Source organism: Salvia splendens, chromosome 19 (assembly GCF_004379255.2).
Source record: "Salvia splendens isolate huo1 chromosome 19, SspV2, whole genome shotgun sequence".
Classification (NCBI taxonomy): Eukaryota; Viridiplantae; Streptophyta; class Magnoliopsida; order Lamiales; family Lamiaceae; genus Salvia; species Salvia splendens.
In genome coordinates this window covers 13,356,608-13,368,038 of record NC_056050.1, presented here as the reverse complement: position 1 = coordinate 13,368,038, position 11,431 = coordinate 13,356,608, and positions in this window count along the sequence as shown.

The following is an 11,431-nucleotide window of genomic DNA, read 5'->3' as shown; positions in this document are numbered from 1 at the left end:
TAATTAAGCAATAATATACATATTTCCGATCCCCAATTATTTCTTCATGGCATCAAGAGCAGGAAGATTTCTGGCTCAGAGAAATCTCATCATAGCCGTGTAATACCCATACCCGGCCTTACCTAAAACCAAAACCAGAACCCAACTCTCATCGAAAATGTCAGACACAGATGAGGAGAAACCAACAGTCGAATCCTCAAAGTTGAGGACAAACAAGAACGTTACCGTGGCGTTCAAATTAAACGTGAAGAACTACCCGTTGTGGTCGCGCTTGACGAAAGTCGCGATAGGAAGCAGGAGGGGATATTCACATATCCAAGATAAACCACCGGAACCAGGCAGTAAAGGATATCGGGAGTGGGAAGAAACCGATCTGGTGGTCTTTTTGTGGATCATCGACAACATCGAACATGATATTATCTCCGAATTCGCCCACCACTAAACTTCCAAGGCGTTGTGGGACAATCTCGCAATTACATTCGAAGGCAAGGCGGATCCATATTTGGTCTATGACCTGGAGGACAAAATAATGTATATGAGACAGGGAAATATCAATCTTGAAACATATTACCGTCATCTCCATGGATTGTGGGTGAACATTGATCGAACTCAGAAGCAACCAGTCACGTGCTGTGACAAGGGGACCGGACAATACCGGCAACAAGCGAATGAGAAACGACTTATCAAATTTCTCACGGGCCTGAATCAGGAGTAAGACCACATCCGACAGGAGATTCTCAAGGAACAACCGTACCCCTCAGTTGAAGACGCCTACGGATGGGTGAAGAAAGAGGCGGCTCGATAGAAGATCATGCCACCAGCATCCGCTCCACCCACCGGAGACTCCTCTGGCATGGGAAGTGCCGATGCATCATCGGGGAAAATTGGCTACGGATTCGGGGCACAGAGGGATCGACCAAATAACCGAGGAAGCCAACAACGACCGCCACCTGCCGGAACCACATACCAAACCGCTGGAATCGGAGGGAGACCGGACAAAAGCAAGCTGTGGTGCTCCCACTACGAGAAGAACAAGCATACAAGGGAGACCTGCTTTCTCCGGGTGGGATACCCGGAATGGTGGGACGAAAAACAGAAGGCACGAGCCCAAGGGAAGCTCGCCCCCATCGGAATCACGGAAAACAACCCGCGACAGAACCCTCCGAACTAGAACAGAGAAGGAGCGATTGGAGGAGGGAACCAAGCTAATAATCCTCCCCAACCGGAAATCGGCGGCGGTGGTGGCGACGGCGGAGGAAGTGGCATCCGAATCGGGAATTTTGTGAAACGAACCGGAGCGGCGGCTGAAGGTCAGAACTGGAGTAGCGACGCAATAACAGGAGGTAAAGGGTTTGATCCTCGATCAAACCCTAAAAAACTCTTAAATTTGCGAATTCATCCCCCAGACTGGGTGAAATATCAAAATATACCCCATCCCATTAAAAAGAAACCCCCAGACTCCTCATATTATCATAAGCCGCCTAAACTTGTTAGAAAACTCAAATTGACCCCAAATGTTGACCAAATTGATACCCAAAACCGTTTTGCACCTCTGATGAATATTTCCGCTGCATTCAACGTGCAAAATAGTGAATGCATGCAAAATAGTGATAGAATTGATAGAAGGGGGTGATTTTTGATTGTGGAGCCACAGATACCATGACCCCCGAGAGGACAGACTTTAGTGATTTTAGTGAAGTCACTAAGACTTATATTCGAACTACAAATGGAGAATTAATTAAAGTAGCAGGGACGGGAACCATAGAAATTTCTCCTAGTCTTCGTTTATCAAACTGTTTATTTGTGTCAAGCTTGTCTCAAAGATTGATGTCAGTAAGCCATGTCACAATGAATTGCACTCTCCTGAGTGTTCGGTGTGTGTATTGTATATAGATATATATATTCGTGGTTAGTGTATATGTGCAGCGTAATGTTTGTATTTTTTATTAAGTGTATTGTGTTCAATGTATGCTGTGGAGTGTGTCTGTGTGTGAATTGTGTATTTTGTGTTTAATCTATGTATTTTATTATTAGTGTGTGTATTTTTTACTATAGATGTGTTTAGTGTGTGTTTATGTGTGGGAAGTGTGTCTATGTGTAATTTGTGTTTAATGTATGTAATTTATTTATAATGTGTGTTTGGATCGGGGATGTGTATAGTGTTTATTTATATTTGGTATAGTTTATGTATTTATGCAATGTATGTATTTTTGTGATGTGTGTTTTTCGTGTTTAATGTGTGTATTTTATTATTAATGTTTGTATTTTGACCAGGGATGTGTATAGTGTGTCTATTTTATGCAATGTATGTATTTTGAGTAATTTGTACTTTTACAATGTACGAAGTTTGGAGTATGTGGATTGTGTGTACTTTGTGCATAAAGTATGCATTGTTTGGGATGTCCGTGTATGTGTGGAAATTGTTTATTTTGTGTAGTGTGTATTTTGAATACAGTTTGTATTTTGTGTGTATGATTTTAGTGCATTTATGTTTTATATAACGTGTTTATAGTGCTATATATGTAGTTCTCGTATATGAATATTATAGTGTGTTACGGGTATTGTGTGTAGTGAATATATTTTGTGCATGTATTATGCGTGCTTTGTGTATAGTGTGTGTTTATATTTTCAGTAACGTGTGTATTATGTGCAATATATGCAATGTGTGTTTTTTGTGTTAAGTTTGTGTATTTTCTATTTATTTGTGTATAGTGTGTGTATTTTGTATAGTGTATGTTGCGTGCAATGTAAGTAGTGTGCATTTTGTGCATTTTCCGTATTTTGATCGGGATGTGTACAGTGTTTGTTAATATTTTGAATAGTGTGTTTATATGCAATTTATGTATTTTATATAGTGTGTACTGTGTGCAAGTAGTGTGGAGTGTGTGCATTATGTCTACTTTGTGGGTAAGGTGTGCATTGTGTGTATTTTTTGGGAAATGTGTGCATGTGTGTGTATTTTTTGTTTATGTGTGTATTTTGACCGAAGATGTGTATTATACAATGTATGTATTTTATATAGTGTGTATTGTGTGTAAAGTGTGCATTGTGTGTATTTTGTGGTAAGTGTGTGTTTCTGTTTATTTTGTGGGAAGTGTGTCTATGTGTTAAGTGTGTGCATTTTGTATTTAGTGTGGTGGTGCGTGTATAGTGTGTGTATGGTGCGTGTACAGTGTGTATTCTTTATATATAGAGTCTCTGCACACGGTGTATATTTTGAATACAGTTCGTATTGTGTGCAATGTATGTACTGTTTATAGTTTATTTTCCCTATGTGTATCTTTATGTTTATAATGTGTTTGAATATGGTGTGCGGTGTCTGTATTGTATATATATATTCGTGGATAGTGTATATGTGTAGCGTAATGTTTGTATTTTTTATTAAGTGTAGTGTGTTCAATGTATGCTGTGGAGTGTGTCTGTGTGTGAATTGTGTATTTTGTGTTTAATCTATGTATTTTATTATTAGTGTGTGTATTTTTTACTAGAGAAGTGTTTAGTGTGTGTTTATGTGTGGGAAGTGTGTCTATGTGTAATTTGTGTTTAATGTATGTAATTTATTTATAATGTGTGTTTGGATCGAGGATGTGTATAGTGTTTATTTATATTTGGTATAGTTTATGTATTTATGCAATGTATGTATTTTTGTGATGTGTGTTTTTCGTGTTTAATGTGTGTATTTTATTATTAATGTTTGTATTTTGACCAGGGATGTGTATAGTGTGTCTATTTTATGCAATGTATGTATTTTGAGTAATTTGTACTTTTACAATGTACGAAGTTTGGAGTATGTGGATTGTGTGTACTTTATGCATAAAGTATGCATTGTTTGGGATGTTCGTGTATGTGTGGAAATTGTGTATTTATTGTAGTGTGTATTTTGAATACAGTTTGTATTTTATGTGTATGATTTTAGTGCATTTATGTTTTATATAATGTGTTTATAGTGCTATATATGTAGTTCTTGTATATGAATATTATAGTGTGTGTATGGTGCGTGTACAGTGTGTATTCTTTATATATAGAGTCTCTACACATGGTGTATATTTTGAATACAGTTCGTATTGTGTGCAATGTATGTACTGTTTATAGTTTATTTTCCCTATGTGTATCTTTATGTTTATAATGTGTTTGAATAGTGTGTGCGGTGTCTGTATTGTATATATATATTCGTGGATAGTGTATATGTGTAGCGTAATGTTTGTATTTTTTATTAAGTGTAGTGTGTTCAATGTATGCTGTGGAGTGTGTCTGTGTGTGAATTGTGTATTTTGTGTTTAATCTATGTATTTTATTATTAGTGTGTGTATTTTTTACTAGAGATGTGTTTAGTGTGTGTTTATGTGTGGGAAGTGTGTCTATGTGTAATTTGTGTTTAATGTATGTAATTTATTTATAATGTGTGTTTGGATCGGGGATGTGTATAGTGTTTATTTATATTTGGTATAGTTTATGTATTTATGCAATGTATGTATTTTTGTGATGTGTGTTTTTCGCGTTTAATGTGTGTATTTTATTATTAATGTTTGTATTTTGACCAGGGATGTGTATAGTGTGTCTATTTTATGCAATGTATGTATTTTGAGTAATTTGTACTTTTACAATGTACGAAGTTTGGAGTATGTGGATTGTGTGTACTTTGTGCATAAAGTATGCATTGTTTGGGATGTCCGTGTATGTGTGGAAATTGTGTATTTATTGTAGTGTGTATTTTGAATACAGTTTGTATTTTATGTGTATGATTTTAGTGCATTTATGTTTTATATAATGTGTTTATAGTGCTATATATGTAGTTCTTGTATATGAATATTATAGTGTGTGTATGGTGCGTGTATAGTGTGTATTCTTTATATATAGAGTCTCTGCACACGGTGTATATTTTGAATACAGTTCGTATTGTGTGCAATGTATGTACTGTTTATAGTTTATTTTCCCTATGTGTATCTTTACGTTTATAATGTGTTTGAATAGGGTGTGCGGTGTCTGTATTGTATATATATATTCGTGGATAGTGTATATGTGTAGCGTAATGTTTGTATTTTTTATTAAGTGTAGTGTGTTCAATGTATGCTGTGGAGTGTGTCTGTGTGTGAATTGTGTATTTTGTGTTTAATCTATGTATTTTATTATTAGTGTGTGTATTTTTTACTAGAGATGTGTTTAGTGTGTGTTTATGTGTGGGAAGTGTGTCTATGTGTAATTTGTGTTTAATGTATGTAATTTATTTATAATGTGTGTTTGGATCGGGGATGTGTATAGTGTTTATTTATATTTGGTATAGTTTATGTATTTATGCAATGTATGTATTTTTGTGATGTGTATTTTTCGTGTTTAATGTGTGTATTTTATTATTAATGTTTGTATTTTGACCAGGGATGTGTATAGTGTGTCTATTTTATGCAATGTATGTATTTTGAGTAATTTGTACTTTTACAATGTACGGAGTTTGGAGTATGTGGATTGTGTGTACTTTGTGCATAAAGTATGCATTGTTTGGGATGTCCGTGTATGTGTGGAAATTGTGTATTTTGTGTAGTGTGTATTTTGAATACAGTTTGTATTTTGTGCGTATGATTTTAGTGCATTTATGTTTTATATAATGTGTTTCTAGTGTGCGATTATGCTTATTTCTTTTCCCTAAATCCATAAAATCTTTAGGCATTGATTAAATCCGGTGATTTAATTTATTTGGAAAAATTCGTCGAACCTTCGGTATTCATCTAAATTACGGAAATTCTTAATTTGGCCACATCTTCATGGCCCAAAGAATTAATATGAAGAGCCCAATTCTTTTGTTGACTAATTCCCTGGCCCAAAATATTTAAGAGGGAGGTGGCCCAAACACTCAACATATTCCTAGGCCCAAATTTTATTAAAAACAATACGTGGCCCAAATTCTCTTTTCTTAAGAGAGGCCCAATTCAGATTAATAGGACATGGCCCAAGTCGTACTCCTATCTCCATCCCCGCCCCCCCCCCCTCTTTCTTTCCTTCATTAACTAAATCCCCCAAATTGAAAGAATAGGGGCGAAACCCTATCCTCCCTCTCCGTCTCCTTCCTCGGCGACACCGCATGAGCACAGCCGCCACCGTGCACCGACAACGGTCTTGCTGCTGTTCTAGCACTCCGTCGCCGCCGGTGATCGACTCTAGTGTGCGGTACGTCTTTGATTTTGTCCCCTGATAGCCGAATACAGTAGTCGCCCTCGTCGGCGCCCCTCCGTCGCTTCATGAGGTTCACGCCGCTGTCACCATACTCCACCATTTTTTATCAAACACCTTCACTTCACGGTGTAGGGTTCATGGGTTATATTTTAATGATGCTCTACTTACCACCTATATTATTATTAGTACCATATTAGATTCATTATTTACTATAAATAAAATTTTTATATTACATACTTAATTTATATACCCTAGCTATTGACATTAATGAATAATCTTATCTAAATTAATTACTAAGTACTTAATTCGTATTTAATTATATATTATTTTACGAAATAAATTTTCTTAAATTAATATAAATATTATCTATTTTAATACATGAAATATTAAATTTTTTATCTAGACTAACTAATATTAAATATATATATCTGAATATATTTACTAAATTTTAATATTATTTATATTTATACATCACTAATTATCTATAAGGTTTAATGTTTTGTGATATATTATTAATTATAAATTATTTACTAAATTTAATATATTTTTATATATATTTGCAACAGTAAAACGGTTAGACCGGTGGTTTGAACCGTGAACCAGTAACGTCTCCGGTTCGCTTGCCGGTCCGGTTTTTAAAACATTGAACTCAACCAAGTTAATTACTTATATATTATATCCATTTCGCTTAAAATTCACAAGTTTCAACGTATGAAATTAGTAAGTAAGAGACTTTTGTTTGTTTTAGAGATAATTGCTTGAGAGAGAGAGAGATATTACTACAGCTATATAATAGACACTATTCTTGGATACCAACACGACCAAGTTAATTACTTATATATTATATCCATTTCGTATAAAATTCACAAGTTTCAACGTATGAAATTAGTAAGTAAGAGACTTTTGTTTGTTTTAGAGATAATTGCTTGAGAGAGAGAGATATTACTACAGCTATATAATAGACACTATTCTTGGATATAATTCGTAGTGAAACATGACGAATTCAATGTGATAAGTGATAAATTTAAAAAAAAAATGAATTTTCACTCTTATGGGATTCAAATCCAGGGACTGATTCATTCATCAGAGTGATGATTCTATCATAAATATTAATGATCTATGAATTGAAAATAGTTCCTAGTTTATATATTAGAATTAGTTTTTATATCTAATCCCATTGATAGATAGATAGAGATACCCAGATTTTCCACAATAAGTGGGAGTAGAATCGTTTATGAGGTTGTCAAGAACTTCCCGGGAAAATGGCCTCCCTGAGAAATGGGAGACACAATTAAGAGTGGAGATATTCAATTTGTTGATGCAAACAGAAAAACTGGCATCTTTGGTTATCATATGCATGTCGAATGTGTTGACAAAATACTAGGTAAGGCTGAAAAATATTTTACCTTACAAAATAGTTAGCAATATGTTGAGAGACTTTAACTGCATCTTCCGAGTGTGGGATCCCTGGTAAGAACCTAATAACAGCCGCTCTTGATTACAAATGTCACGACCGTCCTTTAGGGTTAATAAATACAGCGATCGTGATTAAAAGAACTTAATAAACAGACGAAGGAAACTAGGGTTTCAATAGAGAGTTTGACCAATAATTAATATTTAATAAAAAAGGGCCAAGAGTTAGACATTATCCAAATAATTAGGTTTAAAGCACTTTAGGGTTAATAAATGCAGACGATCGTGATTTAAAAGGGACTTAATGAACAGACATAGAAGGCTAGGGTTTCAACAAGGGTTTGACCAAGAATTTAAGCTTAATAAGTAAAACGACCAAGAGTATTTATGTTTAATAAATAAAAAGACTAAAGGTTTAGCATTATTCAAAAAGGTAACGAGTTTTCAAACATCCCAAATAAAATAGTTTTATAGTTAAACAAAAAGTATGTAAAGAAAACATCACAGCGGAAGCATCCAAGAGAAGAGTGATGTCATGTGTGAAGACACAACAACACTCGGAGTTTTAAAACCACCATAGTTCTCATTTTTATCCTGCTCAACACCACCAACCGCTCGTCGCCGCTCAACCTGCACATAGGGAAAACATATGCAGGGCTGAGTACTATAAAAATAATACTCAGTGCCACATGCCGAAAACATTTTAAATAAAAGTATATGTTATCATGCCATATGTAAGTAACCATCGGGGTTTTACTTTAGAAAGGCCCGAGGCACCCAAAATATTTTCCATTATTCAAAATAGCGACTGCGCAGTCATTTTCCCATAGACGTCAACCATATCTGCCAATACATGACAAGGAATGCGGCCGCAAACCAGGTCACTAGACCGGCCAGCCCGTACGCTAGCACACGGTCTACCATAGGTGTACACTAATCCAAGTAGGATTTGCGGCTCTACGAGGACCCGAATTCGATTTATATAATAGTGGCAAAAAGCCACCTCAGATAGGCACGTAAAAAGAAATCAAGGCATGATAATCATAGTTATTTCCATAGATAAAACATTAGGACATAGTCCTTATTTAAAAGAGAGCCCACCTCGACCGTTTAGATTTCAAGTACTGCTTTTCCTTTGTTATCACACTTCGCGCACGCGGTATCACCTTTAGATGATGTGTATTACCAATTAGTCACAAACATCGACTTAATATTATGCATGTCCCCGACGGTTTCCCTTTTCCCCATCAACATATAGAAATCACATCATAGCATACATCTTTGAATAACACATCACTTCATCATAGAGTGGTTCTTTAACCCATATATAAATCATGTATATCACTTATAACATAACAATATAGTCATCTTGTAAAGATAAAAATTTGGCAGAACTGCGCAACCATTTGGTAAAAATCATTAAAAATTCACCCGACTTCCGCTTGGGCTAAAACTTTACCACAATGTAGTAGACTCATCAAATAACTTCCAGTTTAAATTTCATATCAAAATACCCCTTTTTGGTCGGTCAATTCGAAAACGTAACTTACTGGTCGAGAAAACATTTTCTGGCAGATTTGCGCAGTCAACTTCAACAATTCACCAAAAATTCATATTTTGTCCAAATGGGTTGAAATTCACATACAACACAGAAGACATCATGAAGTTTACTTAGAAAATAGAATTGAACAAAAAGGAGTTCATTTGGTCGGTCAAAAAGGTGTCGGAACCTACTGTTCGAACTCACAGTTTTGCATGTTTCAACATTCGAATTAGGGTTTTATCCCCATTCATTCAAACACACCCTTTTCATGGTTTTAACACTCAAACATGATTAAAAGAGTCCTCACTCTCATGCTTTCATATAAGCATACATCGTTCACCAATGATTCATTAAATCTTCATACAATTTCATTCAATACGCATACACACATACAAATACAAATTACCACCGATTAAACCCTTAGATTTTAATCCCCTACACTCACTATATGCATGAGGGAGTCAAAGAAAATTTTAGATGGAGAGGAATGAAGAATTGTGATTTGATTGTACCTTTCTTGAATGAAACAATCGGTAGAAACAAATATAACTCTTGATTCTTCAACAAACTCTTGGAAAATCGAAAGGATCTTGAGTAGAGTAGAAGAACAAGTGTGGGAGGAGTGGAGAAGAGAGAATGGCGTGTGAGAGAGAGTGTGTAGGCGTGTGGTTTGTGGTGGCTAGGGTTAGGGATTTAGTTAGTCTCTATTTATAGAGTTGAAAATAAAAATATCCCACCATTAATTGAAGATTTGGGAGAATAATCAAATAAAGATTTGAGAGATTTGGGGGGGGTGATTGGCGTGAATTGGAGGGAGAAATAAGGAGGATTTTCGAAAATCATGGGCTATTTAATTAGCCTATGATTAAATTTGTATTTCACGGAGCAGAATAAGATAATACGGAGTAGAATAAAAATCCTCCCAAATAATATGGTAGTAGGCGTGTGATTTACTTCTCCCACAAGGAAAATAATTTCTAAATCTTTAATAAATTAAGGTAAGGAAAGATTTGCTAGGATATTCCAATTAAATCATGGAAATAAATAACTAAGGGATCAAAATGAATAATGAATAAATTCCCTTCTCCCAAAAATTTGGGAGATTTCGAAATCTCCCTTAGAAGAATAATAGGGGTCGATTTTTATCATGAAGAAATAAGATAATTAGGCTTTGGATTTAATTTGGATAATTATCCCAAAACAAATAATTAAATCCAAGAAAAAGAATTCCTCTCCAATAATTAATAGTGGTCGAAATTTTCTCCATAAAAGGGCAAGGTAATTATTTATGATCCTAATTAAATCTCACTCCCCTTAAAATATACTTCACCGCAATATATATTTCATTCCACATCAATTAATTTAAGCCACGTCATAAGATCAACGAAATTGACTCGGTCAAATCAAAATTAGGTTACAAAAGCAACCACATAACAATTCGTCATTTAATTCGTGACAAAAGAAAATAAATGCAATCGTCTTAGGGTTCGAAAAGTGGGGCGTCATAAATAATGTCTCAGCGGAAGCGTTCAAGAGAAAGAGTGACGTCATATGTGGAGACACAACGACACTCGTAGTTCACAACTAACCAAAACATGGTTCAATTTTAAATTCTCAACACCACCAATTGCTCGTCGTCGCTCAACCTGCACATAAGGAAAACACATATAGGGCTGAGTACTACAAAAATACTCAGTGGGCTCATGCCGAAAACAGTTGATAAAAGTTCTGTCATCCATACCACAGTGAACTCGAGTTTTAACTTGAGAAAATAATCGATTTCACAAAAACATTATCATAGACTGGCCAGTCAAAACAATCTCCCCACTTTCTCAACAATCCATCATTCACAACATTTCCATAGTGCGACAAAAGTGTGGCCACACTATTCGCCCACGAGACCGGCCGACTAGCAAGGACAGCTCACGATCCCACCTGTGTACACTAGCCTGATAGGGTTTGCGGCCCTACTCAGTCCCGAATTCGTTTAACATAGCCCTATAGCCTAATAGAGCGAACTCACAAACTAGGCATCAGACAACAATCTCATCATCAAGCAAACATGGCATGACATAACGGTTTAAACCACTCTTATTACACCATTATCATACTTTTGAAAACGTTAAAGAGTTTCAGTAAAAGAAAGCCCACCTCGACTGCTTAATTCACAAGCACTTTTTTTCCTCTTGGTATCACGTTTCACTTGCGATGATTCACCTTTATCATTTAGATAATATATAAATCAACACACTTTTCAAATAAATGAATAAAATGCATCCATCCTAAGTAAAGTCTTTAATCTCGTTTGTC